Genomic DNA, 23826 nt, shown 5'->3' on the forward strand with positions numbered 1-23826 from the left:
TCCGTGTCCGTCGTCGGCGACGTTAGCGCCGGAATGACGTCGCCGGAGTACTTAGACGCCGCCCATGCGCGCTGACGTCAGTTCTTCTTTTTTCCGCGCCAGCTAGCGCAGATCCGGAGAAGCTCTACCCCTTAGTCTTTTTTGACTAAACTTTTTGATCTTTTTGATCACTTCTCGACTCCAACGGTGCCGGTAGGGATGCCCGGGTTTAAACCCTGTTCCAAGTGTGACCGACTGATGTCGGTTACTGACCCCCATCACCGGTGCCTCAAGTGTTTAGGCTCGACCACGACGACCGCACCTGCTCTGATTGCCGGGCCTGACGTCTAAAGCTAGGCGGGAGCGGTCCCGCAAGCGACTGGAACTCCGGCAGTCGGCCCGCGCCGCTCCAAGTCCCGGTCCCACGGGAGGTCGAGGGACCAGTCGCGGGGTCGGAGCCCTCGCAGCTCCAGGAGTGGACATCGGTCGTCAGGATCCAAGTCCTCAGGTAAGAGGCATGAGAGGTCGGAGAGACATCATCGTTCCTCCGACCCACCCGACACTCGCGCGATGTGGCCGGGGGTTCGGGTGACACCACCCACGTGGCTCCGACGGAGTCGCAGTCGTCGCCACCTGCCCCACACCTTCGGGTCCCTGGGCAAGACGTGACGCCTGAGGAGATCGAGCGGTACCTCATGGCCATGAGGTCCCTCCCTCCTCAGCCGGGTTCCGTGGCACCTTCGGGCCCAACAGCCCCGGCTGGATGGCCTAGCGGGTCGGGTGCTTCAGTTCTGATGCCGTCGGGTGCTTCGGCCCCGGCGCCGCAGGCCCTCTCTAGATCTGCTTCCGGGTCGTCGCCGGTCGACCTCACCGGCGCCGGCTCTACGCTATGGGCGCCGTCCCTGATCCTACCCTCGGTACGGTTCTGGCGCCGCTCCCGACGGCATTTGGAGATTTCTATTTCCATGAACAGGACCCATCTGTTGACCCTGAACTACAGGAGATGGGTGACGAGGGTGATTGGGAGGGGGTCTGAGGACCCTCTGGCACGGGAGTGCCGGTCTCCACAGGACTGGACATATGAGCTTGGGGAGGCCAGTGGACTTGACACTTCGCCAGACACTGGATTTGTCTCCCCTCCCACCGTGGCTACGAGGAGGGGGCTGCTTATAGTGTAGTGTTGACGCGGGCGGCCAAGGCCTTAAACCTTGAGTTCCCTGTCGCAACCGTGAGGACTAACCTCCTCACTGAGGTCCTTAAACCGCAGGCAAGCTCCAATGAGCCGCTGCTGCCGTTTAATGAAGCCTTGTGTGACGTTCTTGTGGGCACTTGGTCCAAGCCCGCCACAGGTCCGCCTGCGGATAGGAACGTGGCCAGACGCTACCGCCTGGCCCCGGGGACCCTTGCTTTTTGTACACCCACCCCACCCCGAGAGCCTGGTCACCCAGGCCTCCACTTCCCAGACCGCATTCCCGACGGCTCTGCCCGATCGGGAATCCAAGAGGTATGAACAGTTTGGGAAGAAGGTGTTCTCGTCCCTGAGTTTGGGACTGCGGTCAGTCAATACCGCATGCCTCTTGGGCTGCTACACCCACACCCTGTGGGACGCGGTCGCAGACGTGCTGCCACAATGTCCGGAGGAGGTCCGGGCTAAACTCACCCAAACACATGCGGAGGGTCGAGAAGCAGAGCGGTATTCCACCCGGTTGGGGCTGAATACCACGGACTCACTGGGCGGGGCGATGGCAACAACGGTGGCGGTTCGACGCCACGCCTGGCTGAGGTCCGCCAACTTTTCTGCCGATGTCCAGGCCACTCTCCTGGACATGCCGTTTGATGGCCGTTGTCTCTTTGGAGACAAGCCAGACCATGCGCTTGAGCGATTTAAGGACTCCAGGGCTACGGCCAAGTCCTTGGGCCTCTTGGCCCCACGTCAGCAAACGGGTGTCTTTCGCTCCTTTCGTGGCCACGGAAGGGGCACCCCCACACGTGCTGCCAACCACGCGCCGCAGAATGTTCAACAGGGCGGTGGCGGCTGTGGAAACCGCCGTGGCGGTGGTCGGGGACAACGGCGAGGCCAGTCCACACCTTCCCCCACAGCACCTGCCTCAAAACCCTCCTAGTCCGTGCTTTCAGGCTCATGTGACGCCAGTGGGGGGAAGGGTTCGCCATCACCTCTTCCACTGGCGCACTGTCACGTCAGACAGGTGGGTGCTGCAAATCGTCCGAAGGGGCTACTCCCTCCCCTTTCGAGGCGACCCCTCCAGCCATGCCACTGCAATTCCACCGCGTATCGGGGGATCACTTGCAACTTCTGCAAGAGGAAGTCACGGCCCTCATGGCCAAGGGGGCCATTGAGAACATTCCTGGGCCAGAAGTAGTGTGTGGTTGTTACTCCCACTACTTTCTGGTACCCAAGAAGGGCAAAGGGGGCCTACGCCCTATCTTGGACCTACGGAACGTCAACGGCTTCCTCTGAAAGGAGAAGTTCAAGATGCTGACTCTGGCTCAGGTCTTAGCTGCCCTGGACCCCGGAGACTGCATGGTAGTGTTGGACATGCAGGATGCCTATTTTCACATCCCCGTCCTGCCGGCCCACCGGCGTTACCTCCGGTTGACGGTAGGCCACGAGTACTTTCAATTTACCGTGCTCCCCTTCGGCCTTACCAGCGCCCCATGGGTGTTCACCAAAGTGATGGTGGTGGTCGCAGCCCATCTGCAGGTTAGGGGTGTCAGTCTTGCCCTACCTCGACGACTGGTTGTTGAAGGCGGGCTCGCCCCAGACAGTCGTCAGCCACCTCCAGACTACGGCCGATCTCCTGCATCTGCTGGGGTTCTCCATCAACGTGCTGAAGTCACACCTGTGTCCCTCTCAGAAGCTCCTCTTCATCGGAGCGGTTCTGGACTCGGCACAGTTTCGGGTTTATCCTCCCGTACAGCGGGTTTGGGATATTCAGGCTCTGATTCCGATATTTCAGCCTTATCCCGAGTCTCGGTCAGGTTGACGCTGCAGCTTTTGGGGCTGATGGCCTCCAGCATCCTTCTGGTGCATCACGCCCGGTGGCGGATGCGGGCTCTGCAGTGGGACCTGAAGTTTCAGTGGGCCCAGCATCAGGGCAACTTGTCTGACCATGTCTTGATCTCGGAGGGCACTGCAAGACAGTTGCAGTGGTGGCTCACGGACCGCGATTGGGTCAGTGGCAGATCCCTCTCCCTACCCCACACGGAGCATGTAGTTGTGACGGACGCGTCCCTCCTGGGCTGGGGGGTCTCTGGTCTCCGGCGGAGTCCCAGCTCCACATCAACCTTCTGGAGCTGCGGGCGATCCGACTTGCACTGAAGCATTCCTCCCCTCTGTCCGGAGGAGTGTAGTGCAGGTGTTCACGGACAACACCACCGCCATGTGGTACTGCAACAAACAGGGCGGAGTGGGGTCGTGGACCCTATGCCAGGAGGCTCTGCACCTCTGGCAGTGGCTGGAACATCAGGGCGTGACCATGGTGGTTCAACACCTGGCAGGTTCCCTGAACGCCAGGGCAGACAAACTCAGCCGTCGGTGCATGATGGATTACGAATGGCGTCTGAACTCGGACGTGGCGCAAGGCCTCTTTCAGCAGTGGGGAGAGCCTTGGTTAGATCTATTCGCCACAGAAGAGAACGCGCAATGTCATCAGTTCTGCGCGTTGGAATTTTCAAGGCGGAACCCGCTCGGGGACGCTTTTCGTCGCGAGTGGAGTTGCGGTCTATTGTACGCCTTTCCGCCTATACCACTTCTGCCCAGAGTGCTGAAGAAGATCAGGCGCGACCGGGCCCAGGTTATCCTTGTGGCTCCGGACTGGGCACGAAGAGCTACTCAGCATGTCAGTCGATCCCCCGATTCGTCTGCCTCTTCGGGAGGACCTTCTGTCACAGCAGCAGGGGACGGTCCTCCACCCGAACCTGTCCAGTCTCCACCTACAAGCTTAGAGATTGAGCAGCGGCAGTTTAGGCCATTTGACTTGCCTCCCGAAGTCTGTAATGTCTTTCTGGCAGCCAGGCGTCCCTCCACAAAGTCAGTATACGCCTGCAGGTGGAACAGATTTGTGGCATGGTGCACAGCAAAGGTTGTGGATCCTCTCTCTGCCCCTCTTTCCAAGGTTCTTCTCTTCCTTCTTTCTCTTGCCCAGCAGGGCTCTGCTCTGGGCACTATCAAGGGCTACCTTTCTGCCCTTTCCGCCTTCTTAAGGCTCCCTGATCAGCCTTCCTTGTTCAAGTCCCCGATTGTGAATAGATTTTTGAAGGGCATCGCACACATGTTTCCTCCTGTTCCTTTCGTGATGCCCCAGTGGGACTTGAATCTTGTACTTAATTACTTAATGTGTGCTCCCTTTGAGCCACTCCATAACTGTCCTCTCCGTCTTCTTACCTTGAAGACTGCTTTCCTGGTTGCCATCACCTCTGCCAGGAGAGTGAGTGAGCTCCAGGCTCTTTCTTCTACACCTCCTTTCCTCTATGTCCATCCGGACAAGGTTGTGTTGCGGACGAGACCCTCTTTCCTGCCTAACGTTGTCACGGCCTTCCACATCGGGCAATCCATTACCTTGCCCACCTTCTTTCCGCCTCCGCATCTCTCGAAAGAGGAAGAGAGGCTCCACCGTCTGGACCCAAAACGTGCGCTCTCTTACTATCTGGATCGCACACGCCAGTTCCGGGTGGATGACCAACGCTTTGTTGGTTACGTGGGCGCTAAGAAGGGAAAGGCGGTGCACAAGCGGACCATCTCGCGGTGGATCATCTTGTGTATCCAGGCGTGTTATCTCTTGGCTAAGAAGGAACCCCCTGTTGGACTAAGGGCTCATTCCACTCGGGCCACGGCGACTACCACTGCCCTGGGCCGAGGAGTGCCCTTGCAGGACATTTGCCAGGCAGCTACGTGGGCCTCGCTGCACACGTTTGCAAGACACTATTGCCTGGACAGCCAAGTCCGGAGGGATGGCTTCTTTGGCCGTTCTGTCCTCCAGGACTTTCTGGTGTGATTATTGGTTCGCAGACCCACCACCGGGGTTGCTATTGCTGGGGTATCTATTCTAAGGTAAGGAATCTATCACTAACATGTCTCTTTCAGATGCACAAGTTACTACTTGTGTAACAATATATCTGTAAGAGACATTAGTTAGCTATAGATTCCTTACCGACCCACCCATCCTCCCCGTTCTGCGAACCGATATCTAGGGTTAAGGTCATCCCTTTTCAGGGCCCTAGTTTTTATGGCACCAGTGTTGGGTCTATCATGGCTCTGCGTATCTGGCGCGGAAAAGTTGTGTATCAGAACTGACGTCAGCGCGCATGGGCGGCGTCTAAGTACTCCGACGACGTAATTCCGGCGCTAACGACGCCGACGACGGACGCGGAGCCGCGGACGACGCCTGCCGGCGCGCAGGGGTATTGCTACGCCAAAAATTTTTGGATCCAGTCTGACGCCTGGGGATATTCTAAGGTAAGGAATCTATCACTAACTAATGTCTCTAACAGATATATCGTTACACAAGTAGTAACTTGTGCTTTAGGTTGCAATCAAGGGTATAATGCAAAAGTGCCTTGATGCAAAGTATTATGTTGAGGTTCCAGAAAAGGGACCCCTCAGCAGGTTGCTATGGGAAAACTAAGTATTTTATTGCTATACAACAGGAAACGATTCAGAAAAGGGGGTGGTGATGAACAGAGTGTCTGAATTAAGCAGACCACTCTTACCCAGTCCAAAGATCAGGGCTTGATCCATCACCGTTATTTATCTCACTGCACCATCCCAGCTCAGAAAATGGCTATATGCAAATCAGTCTGTCCCTGGCCCAGTGCATCATGGGAACAGGGCAGACTAAACTACCAAGCCAATTCTTCACCAGAAAGGATACAAGCTACCGGGGACCGGTTTCTGGCATTTCAGCCTTCTTCGGCATGGCTTGCTTGAATCCTGATGGTGCAGTGAGAAAGGGACTCACGTCTGAGTATACCCTGCCCCACCTATAGTGGCCAAAAACGATTCAGAAAAGGGGGCGGTGATGAACAGAGTGTCTGAATTAAGCAGACCACTCTTACCCAGTCCAAAGATCAGGGCTTGATCCATCACCGGTATTTATCTCACTGCACCATCCCAGCTCAGAACCTGGCTATATGCAAATCAGTCTGTCCCTGGCCCAGTGCATCATGGGAACAGGGCAGACTAAACTACCAAGCCAATTCTTCACCAGAAAGGATACAAGCTACCGGGGACCGGTTTCTGGCATTTCAGCCTTCTTCGGCCCGGCTTGCTTGAATCCTGATGGTGCAGTGAGAAAGGGACTCACGTCTGAGTATACCCTGCCCCACCTATAGTGGCCAAAAACGATTCAGAAAAGGGGGTGGTGATGAACAGAGTGTCTGAATTATGCAGACCACTCTTACCCAGTCCAAAGATCAGGGCTTGATCCATCACCGTTATTTATCTCACTGCACCATCCCAGCTCAGAACCTGGCTATATGCAAATCAGTCTGTCCCTGGCTCAGTGCATCATGGGAACAGGGCAGACTAAACTACCAAGCCAATTCTTCACCAGAAAGGATACAAGCTACCGGGGACCGGTTTCTGGCATTTCAGCCTTCTTCGGCCCGGCTTGCTTGAATCCTGATGGTGCAGTGAGAAAGGGACTCACGTCTGAGTATGCCCTGCCACACCTATAGTGGCCAAAAACGATTCAGAAAAGGGGGTGGTGATGAACAGAGTGTCTGAATTAAGCAGACCACTCTTACCCAGTCCAAAGATCAGGGCTTGATCCATCACCGTTATTTATCTCACTGCACCATCCCAGCTCAGAACCTGGCTATATGCAAATCAGTCTGTCCCTGGCCCAGTGCATCATGGGAACAGGGCAGACTAAACTACCAAGCCAATTCTTCACCAGAAAGGATACAAGCTACCGGGGACCGGTTTCTGGCATTTCAACCTTCTTCGGCCCGGCTTGCTTGAATCTGCTTAATTCAGAAACTCTGTCCATCACCACCCCCTGTTGTTTAATTATTTTGTCCACCATAAGCGTGGAAGGGTATACTCAGACGTGAGTCCCTTGCTCATTGCACCATCAGGATTCAAGCAAGCCGGGCCGAAGACGGCTGAAATGCCAGAAACCGGTCACCGGTAGCTTGTTTCCTTCCCAGTGAAAGAATTGGCTTGGTAGTTTGGTTTGCCCTGTTCCCATGATGCACTGGGCCAGGGACAGACTAATTTGCATATAGCCAGGTTCTGTAGCTGGGATGGTGCAGTGAGCTAAAAAACGGTGTTGGATTAAGCCCTGATCTCTTGACTGGGTGAGAGTATTCTGCTTAATTCAGAAACTCTGTCCATCACCACCCCCTGTTGTTTAATTATTTTGTCCACCATAAGCGTGGAAGGGTATACTCAGACGTGAGTCCCTTGCTCATTGCACCATCAGGATTCAAGCAAGCCGGGCCGAAGACGGCTGAAATGCCAGAAACCGGTCCCCGGTAGCTTGTTTCCTTCCCAGTGAAAGAATTGGCTTGGTAGTTTGGTTTGCCCTGTTCCCATGATGCACTGGGCCAGGGACAGACTAATTTGCATATAGCCAGGTTCTGTAGCTGGGATGGTGCAGTGAGCTAAAAAACGGTGTTGGATTAAGCCCTGATCTCTTGACTGGGTGAGAGTATTCTGCTTAATTCAGAAACTCTGTCCATCACCACCCCCTGTTGTTTAATTATACAAGAGGAAACAGCCTTCTCCCTGCATTGCAAAAATAAAAGAAAACGAATGATAGTCTTTAAAAGTAAGGGAAAATAATAGGAATCCTTTTTGCTGGAGGTGTAGCTTCTGTTAGACCTAGAGGTCCTCTGACCTGTGGGAACTACTTCCCAAGAGCACCCTTGACCCTTCCTTTTCCCACCTCTCCTGGCACAGAGATGGGCAACTTCCCCAGGCTCCCCAAAGCACACTCAATGGCTCATTTCACTCAAGGCACTCCCGTTTGCCTCCTCAATCCAGGCACTGCCCTCTCTCCCAAGGTGTCCTGACTTCTTTCAATCCTCAAGGGGTATACATATTAAGAAGCAGCAACCTGCCACATGAGGGAGCAGAGGTGTCAGGTGTACCAGCACAAGGGTCAGGATGGCAGCTTATGAGAGCAGTAGTAATAGCAGAAAAAAAGGTCTTGATGCAGAGGTGGGGAGTGGATGTACGTGTACACATGCACATATGTGCACAAACATGCCTGTTTGTTAGTATGTCTGTAAGCGAATGTCTGTATGGATCATTGTGTCCACTGCTCACCCTGGGAAAGTGGTCTCCCTCTAACAAAGATGATGAATATTGGAATCTTTGTGGATATCTATGGCATTCATGTCAACAGACCACCCCAGTAAAATGCTGGCCTTTCCACAATGGCTGTAGTTAGTTTCACTTTGTAGCTGACAAAAATGAATGCTCTGGTGAGCATTCATTGTACAATTCGAAGCAATCGAGGAATAATGTTTACCCCGGCACAATAATGGAAATTCCTGACATATTGTGTGCATTTATGACACACTTTTGGTTGTGAATGTATGGAAGTGTTACTTGCCATGCTATGTGAAGTGTCCTACCAGCCAGGTACTTGCCAATCACCATGGCCCATGTAGAGAATCATTTTACATGTCTTTATTCGGCTACGGGCAAGTCAGAACTCAACATTCTAAGCCTGCCTTCAACTCATCTCTCCAACGCTTACGTCACAGGCCTACGGTGTACAGAACAGAATTAGAACATCCAGTCTCTCAATTAGCTCATCAATGGTTTTACCAGGTGTCTAGCATTCTTGACAGAATATGTATCTTTCATATTCCACATGTTGCACTGGATTACATTTTATTTTCAAGGCTGTTTTGATTTGATCATATGTCACATCACCTTCTTGTGGTATCTCCTTCACCAGCCATGTTCTTCAGATACTTTATAATCTTTTTATCATCTTTTTCATCTATGAAATCTTCAAAAGTATCTATGCATGCAGTCCATCTATTGCCAATGTAGTGTTTTTGGCAGTATCAAATGAAAATAGTGGTTTTAAGAACTCAACAGCTGTATATACATTGAAGGACAGTAATGGTCTCTCAGTCGCTTCCTGTGGAACTTGATCAGACAGACCTTTGGCGCCTTGTGATGTGCTGGCTTTGGGGTCAGCCTTAATGATTTTTGGAGCTTAGATCTAGCCCAGGCCTCCATTGGAGCTCTTTACTTGATGGCGGTCTGTGGTGTTGTTCTGGGCCCCTATGTGGCAGCTTTAGTGGTGGGCTGCTTGGTCTATGAACAGCTCTGCTAGTACAACCCCTCCAACCCCCTTTTGGGTCCTCTCTGCAGCACGTTGTGGCACAATGATTTGTTAATGGTTTCATTAAGTAGATAAATGTTTGTACACTACAAGTCCATGCAAGCAGATAGCATCGGCCTTAAATGTTTCTTCACAAACACCTGGTTAATCTCTTCTTCGCAGCACATAAATTTCAATTTGATTTGTACTGAAATATTGCTGTGTGCTGCTTTTGTAACCTGGTTGCATCAGCCTTTAGCTTTCTTATGCTGTATATAATTTGCATAATGGAGCAGCACCTTATATTAGCAACCGTTTCATTTAGTTCCTGGCCAATGCCACATAGAATTTCAATGTTGCTTTCTTTATGTTCCAGCATTTTATACAGGCTGGCATTGCTCTGAGTCTCCACCGGTGCCAGTGTCGATTTTCTGACTGTGGCACATGTGGCATGCACAAGCAGTTTGCTGGACCACTGCAAACTTTCTGGAAGAACGCTTTATGTGTATGAGCTTCATAGCCCCTATCTCGTTGCCAGTTGTAGCATCCTGCCAGCCCAGGTACTAGCCAATAGCCACACCACACATGGAGAGTTATTTTACATGTCTTTAGTCTGGTGCATTTAAGACAAAACTCAACATTCTAAGCCTGTCTTCAACTCATCTCTCCATTGCTTATGTCACAGGCCTTTCTGAGCTAAATTGTGAGAATCTATGGTATCCAAATCTGGTTTCAGTGTGGCTTCTGCTTTCCGATTGCAATTCATGACATATTGTAGGCAGCATTGGCATGAACCAATGCCCTCGGTGGTATACCACTGGTGTTGACTTAATGATGGTGTTTACTTAATGAGGGTATTTCCTGGTATATTATGTTGATCAATGGTACAATAGTGCCCCGGAATGGACATACACATTTTAAACACATTAAAGTTCAAACATGCTTAAAGAAGGGAGAAAACAAGGGCATGTGAACATATTTTGTATGCTGGTGTAGGCACTTGGCCAATCTTCCCTGTAAACACATGAACAGATATGTCAATGCCCATGTTTGGAAAGAGGGGTGAGTAAGTTAACAACTATTGTATTTGTAACTCCTTGTTTGATGTTTTCACTTTAAGTCTGTGATTGCTGGAATATAGATGTTAGTCAATTTCCATTACATCAATGCTTTTTTACTTCTCTTGTAGTTTATAATTTTAGAACTCACTTGTGTTGTTTTGGTTAGCTGGTGAGCATGGAGCGTTATTCTATTATTTCTTACAAAGTGGTAAGATGATTTTCTGGCCTGTCTTCAAAGCTGCAGGGTAAGTTTTGTTTGTTGACTTCTGCATTCTGAAGCCCATGTGTTGGTTCATCCTCTTCCTGTTTATATTCTCTTTCTGACCACACTTTCAATATTATGTTTTGTTTCCCTATTGAATATTTCCTCGTTTAGCCTCATCACTGTGTCCTTTGTCTTTTGTGATGCATGGTATGTGAGTTCCAGATGCCGGGCAACGTGAGGGGTACTATGCAACCGTATGCTAAAAATATATTTTTATATAGTGTAAAACAAAATCTTTGTTAATTAAAATCACTCCAAAGCAAAGAGCCCATCAGCACACTAAGAGGTTTGAAGTATGAGTAAAAAGGACATCTTGTGTCACATTCAATTTCTTGTAGCCTGATCACAGCTTTTTGTACACACAACATTGTTCAAGTGGAAGTTGCATTTATTTCGAAAGTTACAGTATTGCATCACGTTAACTTCTGCAAACAAACACAGTCTTACAATCAAGGTTCCCATCGGAAAGATATGATTAACGCTCAGTCTATCTCGGACTGTGGAAATATAGCAGGTTCTCCAGGTTTCAATACTTTTGTAAGGTGGGCCATAAATAGAAGCATACAGGGTCTTCTGGTCTCTATGGACCGACTAGATAGAGTCCAGAAAAGACAATACAGAAGTCTTTATCTTTGGGAACAACACCCCGCCATGGAACAACGAATGGTGACCTGCTGAACTTGGCCTATCCCCCACCCTACAGACCAAGCCCGCAACCTCGACATCATCTTGGACTGCAAGATATCTATGAAGAAACAGTTAATTGTAGTCTGACCGCCTGCTTCCACACCCTGCGTATGCTCTGCAAGCTCGTCAGGTGGCTCCAAATCAACACCAGAAGGGCTGCCAAGCAGGCCCTCATCACCAGTAGGCTGGATTATGTGAACACACCCTATGTAGGTATCACCGCACGTCTCCTAAAGAGCCTAAAAAACAATGCAACACTCAGCGGCATGACTCATCCTCTACCTCCCCAAATGGACCCATATCACCCCGCACCTCAAGAAGCTACACTGACTCCAGTTCTAAAAAGATGCTGGTTCAAGATGTTGACCCACGCATATAAAGCCCTGCACAACGGAGTCAGCCCTGATAAAGTACGATTCATCAGGCACTAGACTGAGGCATTTTAATGTGGTGGGCCGCATCACCACACTAAAATGCAAAGTCATGCATAATCGATCAAGGGTGTGTAATGCGCGGCTAGCGGGGAGGGGGCCTGCTGATCCATCTGGGTGCTGGGGTTCAGTCGAAGAGCCAGGCCTTGAGAACCTTCTTGAATTGGGTCAGTGATGGGGATTGCCTTAGGTGGAGAGGCAGGGTGTACCAGGTCTTGGCGACGAGTTAGGAGAAAGATATTCCTCCGGTTTTAGTCTTGTCTATCCGTGGGAGGGTGGCCAGGGCCAGTTGGTTAGAGCAGAGGTGTATGGTGGGTAAGTGGAATGAGAGGCGATGGTTCAGATATGCGGGTGCTGCATCCTGGAGGGCTTTGTAGGCATGTGTGCGGAGCTTGAAAGTGATTCTTTTGGTGACTGGGAGCCAGTGGAGTTCTCAAAGGTTTTCGATGATGTGGCTGCGGTGGGGGATATTGAGGACCAGTCTGGCTGCGGCATTTGGAACGTCCTGTAGTTTCCTGAGGAGTTTCTGGGTAACGCCGGCGTAAAGTGCGTTGCCATAGTCGTGACTGCAGATGATGAGTGCATGGGTGACCGTCTTTCTTGATTTGGTGGGGATCCATCTGAATGTCTTTCGAAGCATGTGGAAGCGTGATGAGGATACAGTGTTGATCTGGTGGTTCATTGTGAAGATGAGTCCAGTATGATGCTGTGGTTTTGTGCGTGGTCGGTGGGGGGTTCCCAATGCGGCAGGCCACCAGGAGTTGTCCCAAGTTGAAGGGGTTGGGTCTCATGATGAGGACTTTGGTCTTGTTCACATAATAGGCATAGCGCCTTCTCAGATGTCAAGCCGTACTTAGCACTACTAATCATGCACCAATGCTAAAGCTGGAGTGGCCGGGCACCATGTGCGCTGCTTTTGGCAGGCTTAGGGGCGCTGTCTGAGCTGCTTTGCAGCTCTAGCTGCTACAATGTAACACCCATTCCCAACACCATGTCGCATTACTGATAACATTCAGGAGAGGCAGTGCCCAATGACTACTACCGAGACATCCGCCAGATGAGAGAGTGGCTGCAGTTGAGTTCATGAGATAAAGTTGTGGGAGGCTGCAGTGGCAATGACAATGGTTCCTGTGGCATATTACTTATCTGCTACTTAATGAATATAACAGGCTTAATAGCAATTCAATCATTAGAGGGAGGGTGGCAAAAAGAAAGAAACACAATTGTACCAGTTTAAAACATTTTTTTGTATTTCAAATTAAAACAAATAGTACTGTAATTTTGCTGCGACATACATATAATATACAAAGTGCAATGTGTCCCAAGTGATATTGTGAGCAAAACAAAAAACGTGTACAGTTGAGTGAGCTATATAAGTTTCAGCTGTGACTATTTACAAAAGAAGGAAACTTGACTCAAGGCAATTATTTCAACCAATTGTTAAACAGCGGCTATACAATCCTAGGCACTGTGTTAGTCTGGTTCGTTTCCTAGTGCGTCGACGGCGTTTCGACCCTTAAAGTGAGGGTCTCGTCAGGACTGGGCAGTGAGGGACGTCTACAAAGAAAATAATGTGAGATTGTAATTCTGGTCTCTTTGCCAAATTAACACAAGAGGGGGGTGGTTCAACCACTTCTCTCTACAGAGGTCAAGGTTTTCCTCTGACCAAGAAGCACCTACCTCGGTACCACGAATAAATCAAAACCATACCGTAAGAAGTTGAGCGCCTAAATTTCTGAATACTCAAAAAAAAAAAAACCTACCCGCAGATATAACTGTAATTCTATGTGTAGTCGCCATGAATATTATGTATTCACGGGAAGAAGGTGAGAAATTACCTTGCAATGGGGTGTATTCCAGAATGTAGCCCATGTGTGACAAAGTAAAGTAAATTTACTTACAGTGAACCCAGCCGGGCACTGTCGAGAAGTGAGCAAACAAAGAGAGGCAAAGGGTTAGCCACATACAAGGAAATGTAAATTGTACAAGGCACATTAGGACTAGTCCAACCGCTCGACTTACCACTGTGTATGACAACTGGTAACGCGTCCTATTTGAATTATGGCGGTCAATGCCGTCAGTGCGCAGGGTATTCAGGAATTACCTGCGATAAGAAACGCTGTCTCAGTAAGGTAATAAGATTGTAAAATGTGCCAAAAGGTCACTGTTTACGGTAGCGATCATCTTCATACCTGTGCGCTTTCACGATCCAGCTCAATCGCTGCCTCAGATCGTTTGTTTGATACAAAGTTAGAGTTCCGAAGTCTCACGTCATCACGGTTATAACGTGATAAGTGACGTGCATACGTAGTTGCGGTAAAGGAAGGACTCGAGGGTGTTGTTTACAAGTTCGGGTCCGTAAGCTGATGTGTTACAATTAGATGGTATGTCACAATGGGCGCATGTACAAACAATGCACAATTCATCCAGTACAATGTTGCACATGTATACACAATTACAGTGTATAATTTTGTAGGACTCAATAGGACTCGAGTGTGTTATTTATGAGTCCAATTTCACGGTGTGTGTGTTGACAATTAGGATTGCGAGTGTTGGCATATTATAATAGGAGCATGTACGGACACGGTAGAATCCTATTGTAATGACAACATATATGGGAATTAAAATTATCATCTCATATTGATACAGCACAGTGTGGCAAAAGTATACAAGTTTACAATATATGTATTGAAACAGTGTTATTAAACCAATATCTACATAAACGAGGGAGCTTTTCATACCCCTGAGTATCAACAACTATATACACATGTTTTGGTGGTGTATACATTATCTAGTATGCAGAAGAGACATGATCTTAAGGTCGATATAGAGCCATACAATACATACAGATGGAAATCTCATCAGTGTGATACGCAGCATAACAAATTCGAACTTTACAGGAACATAGCGAATGTTATTGACATGTATGTTTTAAGTCAAGGTAGAGACAAAACCCCTCCATTCATCAGCAGAGTTCAATCCTTCATTTATTGAATTGATTTTACCAATCCAGTGAATTCACGGTGTCGTAATATTTGAGCAATGTCACCCCCTGTCTCCGGTAGTGTTGCAATATCTACGACTTGCCACCTCATTTCATCCGCAGAGTGATTGAATTCTTTGAAGTGGGCAACAAGAGGTGCTGTCAGAACAGATTTCCTTATGCGGCTACGATGTTGCCCTATTCTGGCTTTTATCGGTTGTTGAGTCTGCCCGATATAGGGTAAGCCGCACAGACACCAGATGCAATACACGACATTTCGTGTATTGCAATTTGAAAAGAAATCAAGTTTATGATCACAGTCCCCATGTTTAAAATTAGTTGTTTTACATGTTAGTGGGCAGATCACACAGTTGCCACATGGGTGATGACCAAGAATGGGGGGAAGGTTCCAGGATGATCCAGGACGCTCCTTAGCTGGAGCATCTGTGCGCCAAATAAAAACCACATAACATAACATTCAAGCGTCCCACTTTTCTGAGCGGTTGTTTCAGTAGATGACCTGACCAAATGATCTTTTAGATTTTTTGCTCTTTTATATGCAAATAAAGGTACATCAATTTCAGGGTCAATACTTTTAATGATGTTCCAATACATATATTGTAAACTTGTATACTTGTGCCACACTGTGCTGTATCAATATGAGATGATAATTTTAATGCCCATATATGTTGTCATTACAATAGGATTCTACCGTGTCCGTACATGCTCCTATTATAATATGCCAACACTCGCAATCCTAATTGTCAACACACACACCGTGAAATTGGACTCGTAAATAACACACTCGAGTCATATCGAGTCCTACAAAATTATACACTGTAATCGTGTATACATGTGCAACATTGTACTGGATGAATTGTGCATTGTTTGTACATGCGTCCATTGTGACATACCATCTAATTGTAACACATCAGCTTACGGACCCGAACTTGTAAACAACACCCTCGAGTCCTTCCTTTACCGCGACTACGTATGCACGTCACTTATCACGTTATAACTGTGATGACGTGAGACTGCGGAACTCTAACTTTGTATCAAACAAACGATCGGAGGCAGCGATTGAGCTGGATTGTGAAAGCGCACAGGTATGAAAATGATCGCTAACGTAAACAGTGACCTTTTGGCACATTTTACAATCTTATTACCTTACTGAGACAGCGTTTCTTATCACAGGTAATTCCTGAATACCCTGCGCACTGGCGGCATTGAACAGCATAATTCAAATAGGACGTGTTACCAGTTGTCATACACAGTGGTAAGTCGAGCGGTTGGACTAGCCCTAATGTGCCTTGTACAATTCACATCTCCTTCTATGTGGCTAACCCTTTGCCTCTCTTTGTTTGCTCACTTCTCGACAGTGCCCGGCTGGGTTCACTGTAAGTAAATTTACTTTACTTTGTCACACATGGGTTACATTCTGGAATACACCCCATTGCAAGGTAATTTCTCATCTTCTTCCCGTGAATACATAATATTCATGGTGACTACACATAGAATTACAATCTCACATTATTGTCTTTGTAGACGTCCCTCACTGCCCAGTCCTGACGAGACCCTCACTCTAAGGGTCGAAACGCCGTCAACGCACTAGGAAACGAACCAGACTAACACAGTGCCTAGGATTGTATAGCCGCTGTTTAACAATTGGTTGAAATAATTGCCTTGAGTCAAGTTTCCTTCTTTTGTAAATAGTCACAGCTGAAACTTACATAGCTCACTCAACTGTATACGTTTTTTGTTCCGCTCCCAATATCACTTGGGACACATTGCACTTTGTATATTATATGTATGTTGCAGCAAAATTACAGTACTATTTGTTTTCATTTGAAATACAATAAAATGTTTTAAACTGGTACAATTGTGTTTCTTTCTTTTTGCCACCCTCCCTCTAATGATTGAATTGCTATTAAGCCTGTTATAATCATTAAGTAGCAGATAAGTAATATGCCACAGGAACCATTGTTTTCTGGATAAACGCATTACCCTGGTTCCGTTGTGAGTAGGGTTTCCCTTGTTCTCTTTTTTCGCAGTGGCAATAACAGCACTGCTCGCACTTCAGTTTATAGAGTATGAATGATCCCCGTGACCAGACCAGTCCAGACCCAAACTCAAGCACCACGGCGGCGATGGAGCCCCTAACACACCACTGTCTGTGCAGTTCTGCTAAACCTGAGAGTCTCTCATGCCTGGGTAGTGTTGATTTGCTGTGGGAGTCTTTGCGGGCACGAGTTGGCCCATACCGAATTGCTGCTCGCCTCACAAAGTAAGTAAGTCAGTGCCTGGAGTGACGTTTCTCTCACTCTGCTTCAATGTGCTTTATAAATTATAGCTCTTCGCTTACTGTGCGCCACGGTCTTCAGCTGCCTTAAGACACAAGCAGGCCAGGTGTTTATTGAAATCAGTTAGGGGCTGTGTGGTGCAATGCAAGATGGGGGTAATATTTTCCCAAAATGAGGGGCTGTTTTTATGTGCATTAAAGCAGTTGAGAGGGAATATTAGATTGTACCCAGGATCTGGAACCTGGTGCCTAAAAAGAGAGCAGGGCACAACAAGGTTGGAACATTAAACACAAGGAAGAGACAAGTAATCCTCCTCCCATTTCTAAGCGCCTTGAGACCCTCTGGGTAGGTAGTGCGCTATATAAATTCTCTGACTTGACTTGACCTGCCACGGGGATTTAGAGGAGATTGGCTGCGCTCGATGTCTGGGAAGATTCGTGACATGGCCGGTCTAACTGGTTTTGGGTAGACTTAGAGCACTGTCTCAATTTGCTCACAAGAAAGTGGCACTCGTAGTCGCTGAAATGTCGCTCATGATAACACTGAAATTATGAAAATGTCACACATAGCAATCTTAAACCTTGGAAGCTATGTGAAGGTCCAGCATACATCCACAAACTCATAACCTTCCGCTAACTGACCAGACACCTATCATCTGCCTCCCAGTCCCTCTTCCTCGCAGACACCCCCCAGATTTGCCAAAGCACCAGCTGTGGATGCTCCTTCTCTCGCCTGACACCAAAAGCTTGTAATGACCTTCGCCTGCACATCAGGACCACCCCATCACTCTGGGAATTCAGGAAATGACTCAAGACCTGACTGTTTGAATGAGCAGATCACCACGAAGCAGCTAGCAAGTCCAGTGCCTTGAGACTCTCAAGGGTGATTTGTAGTGCTTTATAAATCATTGATTGATTGATTGAATCTCTCTCAGGCGAGCAGTCTGTCATCATACCCTTGGCTAAAGGCAGGCCAGCAGGCTTGCTAATGCGTCACCTACACATGAGCCTGGACAAAAACCACCCCACCCGTCTCCTCCCTGCCAAGGCAAATCTGAACGGGGCTGTTCGATTTGCTCACTGTACTAGAGAAAGATCCATGCACTCCAGTACTGACCCAGTCCCTGCCATTGAAGGCAGGAATACACACACCTGTAGAGAGAGCTCCAGTTTTAAAAAAGGTCCTGGCTAAAAACATGGTGGAGGTGCTCCTTTTATGTAAACTATGAAAACATGGACTCACCCAGGCTTTTGTGAATTGAAGCAAACCTCAGAGGCAGCGGGATGGATAGAGGGAGGATGCAGAGAGCTAGGGATCTCAAATGAAGGGGAAGAATGTATTACATTCAAAGAAGCCTGAAATAGTTTGCTGATTGGTAGGGGTCGATTATCAATGTTTGCTAAAATGACTCCAGCAACAAAAATGTTGGGGTGGTTTTTCGCAATACCCCACAGAATCATTCACAGTGGATGCCATTGTGGGACTTCAGGATGGGGGAAGACATAACTCTTTAATTTAAAAAGCAATGCTGCGAGGCCTGGTGCATGAACTCCTAAAAATAAAACCAAGATGGGAACAGGATATCAATAGTCTGTTCACTGACCCATAGAGAAATAGGGTACGGGAGTATCATAAATGGGTGCCAATGGATACTAGGTTTTCCCTGATACACTTCAAAATATTATATCTGGCCTTCCTTACCCTTCGAATGATTTAGCATGATTTACCCAGCACAGTAGGGTGACTCTCCTAGATGCCACCATTTTGCAGCAGACTTTTTTCAAATGGTATGGTTATGCCCTGTGGTTTGCGACTGTTGGAGCCGGGTGATAACTGCCTTGACGACAATACTATTGAGGAACGTTGATTGCTCTCTGACACAGTGTATACTGAGCTTACACCCCAAAACCTAAAAGAGTCAAATTTGCCATACAATTATCTCTTTTAATCAATCAACCAGTAGATTTGTAGAGAGCGCTACTTGTTACCTGTGATGGTATCCAGGAGCTTGTGTTGATAGCCAAACTAAGAATAATGATACATTGGATATAGCTGCAGGGTCCCTCATTATAGTTGTGATATAAAGATGACCGTGATTAGTAACTAGATGACTAGCTAGCTTAGAAATGTCTAATAAGATAGGTTGTAAGACAATGGCTTTTCTCTGCTATTACGTCACTATATTGGGGTTTCTTCAGTTTTAAAGAAATAAAGTTTATCGAAAGAAATTGAGTAAACATCAATACTTCGTACAATTAAACATCAAAAATTTCATAGGAAATAACACAAGCATTAGATATTCTGTTTGAGAGAGAGAAACAAAATACTTTAAGAAATACAAAGAGCTGGTTCCTGGAAGTCTTAATCAAAGAAGTACTTGATATACTAGAGAGATGTAATCTTATGAAGAATACCGAAATAACATATTAAACAATGTCATTCTCAATGTAAAGGAAGTCAGGGAGGCTGAACAACTTCTTGTACCAAGGGAGTGGGAGCGAAGGATTTTTTTGCACGACTATCTAAAAACTGCGTGACAGGAGACCATAGTTGTAGACGTTTCTTAGCAAGGAATATAGGATATACCAAGGTTGTATCCTATCTTTGATTATGACAAACAGCATACCACCATGTTAAATATTATAGTTTAGATGTATCCTTCCAATTCTTTGTTATCTGTTGAAAAGCACTGATATTATTTTTGTGACAATTCTATTTGATATTTTATGATGCTCTGTACCAGTGTACCTCCTACATGAGCATTGCAATAATTTGTTTTATCTCTACGTCAATGGTATGTAATAAATAAAAATATACTCTTTAAAATAGTCCTGCATTCATCCTGGACCCAAGAAATTTAGGCCCACATGGGACTGTGCAGAGACTTAGAAGGCTGGCTGCTTATTCTAGATTGGAACAGTGGTGCACGAGTCTCTTCAAACATTAATGCATTTTTTCTAAGTGAAAAGAACAGCTCTGCTAAAATATTTAAAGTAACAATACGAAAAAAGTTAACTATGAAATGTAATAAGTCTATCCCTGTATGTTTTAGTTTAAAAATAAACTTAAATTATGTTCTATGGAAAAGTGGCTCTTGTAGAAAAGCGGTTTCTTGTCGATTTCTTTACGTGTAAAACTGTGACAACTACAATTCAGAATGTGGGTCGTGGTCAAGGTTTTGGCAATGCTGCTACCCCTCTGACCACTCTGCCATGTGAAACCCTTCTACTGCACTTCCTGCGCTCGAATGTAATTGCTGCACTGAAGGCTGGCTGGCCAAGCAAGCGGTGGGGCACTTGCAACATCAGCAATTGGTCTTTGTTGCTTCAAAGTAGCAGAACAATTTAGGTGGGAGCTGTCTACCCTGGGGCATCTTCTGAATATCTGTCAGCTAACCAGCTACCCCAGCATCCATCCCCCTCCATTCAATGGGAAGTAGCACCACGTGTCCGCCGGCTGCAAGAGGAGTGAGCTTTACAGCAGTCGAATGCTTGGCGTTGGCCATTCGCACTGACATACGTGCAAGTGGGCTACAGGAGTGAGTGAAATGGGACTGCAAGGCAGAGGCACGATGGGTATATATTACATTAGCTGGCCGAAGGTGCCTCCATTTTGCACTAATCAAAAGAAGGAATAATATACCATGCCAGAATAGAAGGAAGTAGTGAGCAGTTATTGGAAAGTTGGCTCTTTGATTTCTTATATTCAGACGCCTTTGTGTTGCACAAACTGTGTGCAAATAATAAGGATGTAAGAGAAAAGAATCTCACAGGCATAAAACACTAGTGAGAACAGCTTTATGGTCAGACCGCTACCCTGGGTGTATAAAGTGGTGATGGTGGGAGGTGGGAGGTATGTGGTGTGAGGTGTGAGCATGTGATCTGATTTTGTCGTCCAGCTAATAAAGAGGTAAACATGCTGGTCCTGGAATAAATATAATGGTAGGTGAAAAAAATCCACATTATTTCCTTAATAGCTCTGAATTGAGACAGTTAATGCATGAAATAACATAGAGCAGTAGACACAGGGCCGGCTTTAGGGCAGTGCGACTGGTGCGGCCGCACTGGGCGCTGACCTGTGGAAGGGGGGGGGGCACTGTGTTTAGCAATAATGTATGACTGGACAGATGGAGGGCACTTTTGCCTGGTGGAAGTGAGAGTATCCAAGGAGGCGGTCATGGTGGGAAGGGTCGGGGGGGAGGGGGAGGGTTATTTTTTAATAAAAAACTTTTGAAAAGTTGCGAGTCGCCAGACTTCTCAAACGTGCAACGTCACACACCCTTCCGCCCTCCATCCTTGGACAATCCTTTGTAGCCCTAGAAACATAAGGCAGCTGAGGTGGACATGATCTCCACAGGGTTTTTGTGGAGTAACTGTTACTACTGTTCGGACAATACAGAGCAGATTTACTAATGCTTCACGCAGCACAGCTACCGTGAAGCGTTTGTTTGTTGGTTCGTTTACACCATACCCAGCACCTACATTTGGAGGGTGTACTATTTAGCCAATGCATCACGTCCTTTTCACGTAAGTCAGCAGGCATCACTATTATCCAGTGCATCGTAGGACAGAGAGAGAGTCAGTGAAGGGGTTATAAAAACCACCCTAATTTGTAAGTATAACTAGACGATGCACAATCTCAACTTTAACATTGCTTTCTCCATTAGTTTTAATCATCTAACATCAGACACCCCACCCCCACCCATGTCAGTCCATCCTCTCACACCGTGAAGACCACCTTCAGGATCATCGCTACTGGCTAATTTCTGCCTGGTCGCTAGTTGCAGTACTGCACTCAGAGTGGGCGTGAACGCCCAGAAGATTACAACTATTCATCATCTGCCTTCCGCATCACTTGCCTTTAAAGACACACCACACCTCAATATCTGATTATTCGTCTTGTCACTGTAACTCAATTCTGTATTTTAAACTCCCTCCAATAAAAATGTGATTTCCTCAATCATTGTTTGAATTGACTAGGCCTGGGTGATAAATTCCGTTCCGCTCGCGGAATTTGGGTAATTTGGGTAATTTCACATTCCGCGGAGAACGCGGAATTGCCAGAAATTCCGCGATACGCTGAATTTTTTACTTGTTCGCGCTTTCAAAATGCGTGTTCGCGAGATATTTCTCCCTGAGCAAGCAAACAGGGGGAACAAGTAATTCCGCATGTTCGCTGAACTTTTGCGTGCTCGTGGAGATTTTTTATCGTTTTGCTGAGCTTTGCGTAGCGCGACTACACAAATTTCGGCCACCCCTAGAATTCACAAGCAGGACAATTTGAAAACAATACAGAGAATACAGTAGAGTGTAGACAAAACGAAATCAGGAATGACCCCTAAGGGTCATCATGCTCTGGACTCAGGTGGTTAGCTTGAGGATAAATATGACTGCATTATTTTGAGATAAGGAACTTTCAGGGAATGAACTCTAGCAATTTTTTAAATCTGAAAAACATATACTTTTATGCATAGTTGCCAACTGTGTTACTTATTTCAAGTCAACTCATACATAACCGCTCAACATTCAAACACTGGAGAATTTGATAGAAATGTCCATTTCAATTTTCAATTATCCTTTTCAAGGGAACCATTTCACTGTATTGCAATTCTTTTTACTTTAGATACTGCTTCGTTTAGCTTTCAGGTGGTGGAGGTAAACAGACCATCTATATACAAGGGTTGCCACAGACCCGGATGGATTTGGCACGAGAACCCGTCACCAGAGGGACCATCTCTACCAAAAGCCCATTGAGTTGCAGATTTAAACTCAAGAATGCACACACTCCGTCCTGAGGCGCTTACAAAACTAACTCCAAATGGGTGTAAACTATAAAGTGATCTCATGTGAGCAACAAGATCAGGAGTGATTTCCAAGTTGAGACAGTTTTGTCTTTTCCTTCAAATTTAAACTTTAAGAACCAGAACAGGAAATTGATCTAAGCCTTTGTCTTACTCCACCTTACAATTTCTGTGGGTACTGGATACCACAGTCCTGTGCGTTCTGGTTTGATACAGTTTCATCCAAACTATGACACCGGTCCCATCTCATGGATTGTGCATTTCATTAAGGACACATGGATGAGAAAAATTCAACTTTGATGTCTTTTTTCCGAACATCATCTTCAATCATCACACTTGATGTAACTCACCTGTGCCTTCGCCATTCTCCGGCTCCTAGTCCTGGACTGTGTGGCGTCAAATCGTGCATCTGTAACATGGTCTAGTTCTGCATTTGTATATTCTATATTTTGCTCTATTATTTGCTACTTTTCGTATATACGCGCCCAACTTTTTACTGCACTTTACCTTACTTGATTGTTAATCTAATGTTGGAGCATCTTGCAAACTGTCCTTACGTATGACCTTGTTACAAGCAAAGCACTCGTATACCCCCAGGGCCCAGTCCTCACTATATAATGCTACAAATAACAAAATAAAATACATTTTCCTGACTCACAACCATCTACTAGACATAAAATGTAAGGACAGTGCAGGTACTATCATAAATGTATTGGGATGTACAACTAAAAATTGTGAAGTGAAAGCTTTGTGGTAATACTTTGCATTGGCAACACTGCAGCGGCACGCAGTGTGTCAAACTTTGCGTTTAGCAACACTCACATTGGTTGTTGTTGGGAGGAATCCACACATTTGCAAACAATGAACACAGTTTGGCCATTGGACTGCATGAAAATCTTTCCAGCTTTCTTGCCTCTGCCAGTGTTTGCACTCAAGTAGTGTGCTGGAGGGGGGGGGGGGGGGGGGGGTAGTAGTGAAGTTTACTGTACCTCGTCCAATAGCCCCCATTACA

At 46.9% G+C, this 23826-nt stretch overlaps 1 protein-coding gene across 1 annotated transcript in view; it reads right to left on the bottom strand.

The window, feature by feature from the left end:
• LOC147659581 (uncharacterized) overlaps nt 1-23826 on the bottom strand; it is a 99892-nt gene that overhangs the window by 75785 nt on the left and 281 nt on the right. The window lies entirely within an intron of this gene.

The sequence above is a fragment of the Lissotriton vulgaris genome, unplaced genomic scaffold (genome assembly GCF_964263255.1).
Source record: "Lissotriton vulgaris unplaced genomic scaffold, aLisVul1.2 SCAFFOLD_475, whole genome shotgun sequence".
Lineage (NCBI taxonomy): Eukaryota > Metazoa > Chordata > Amphibia > Caudata > Salamandridae > Lissotriton > Lissotriton vulgaris.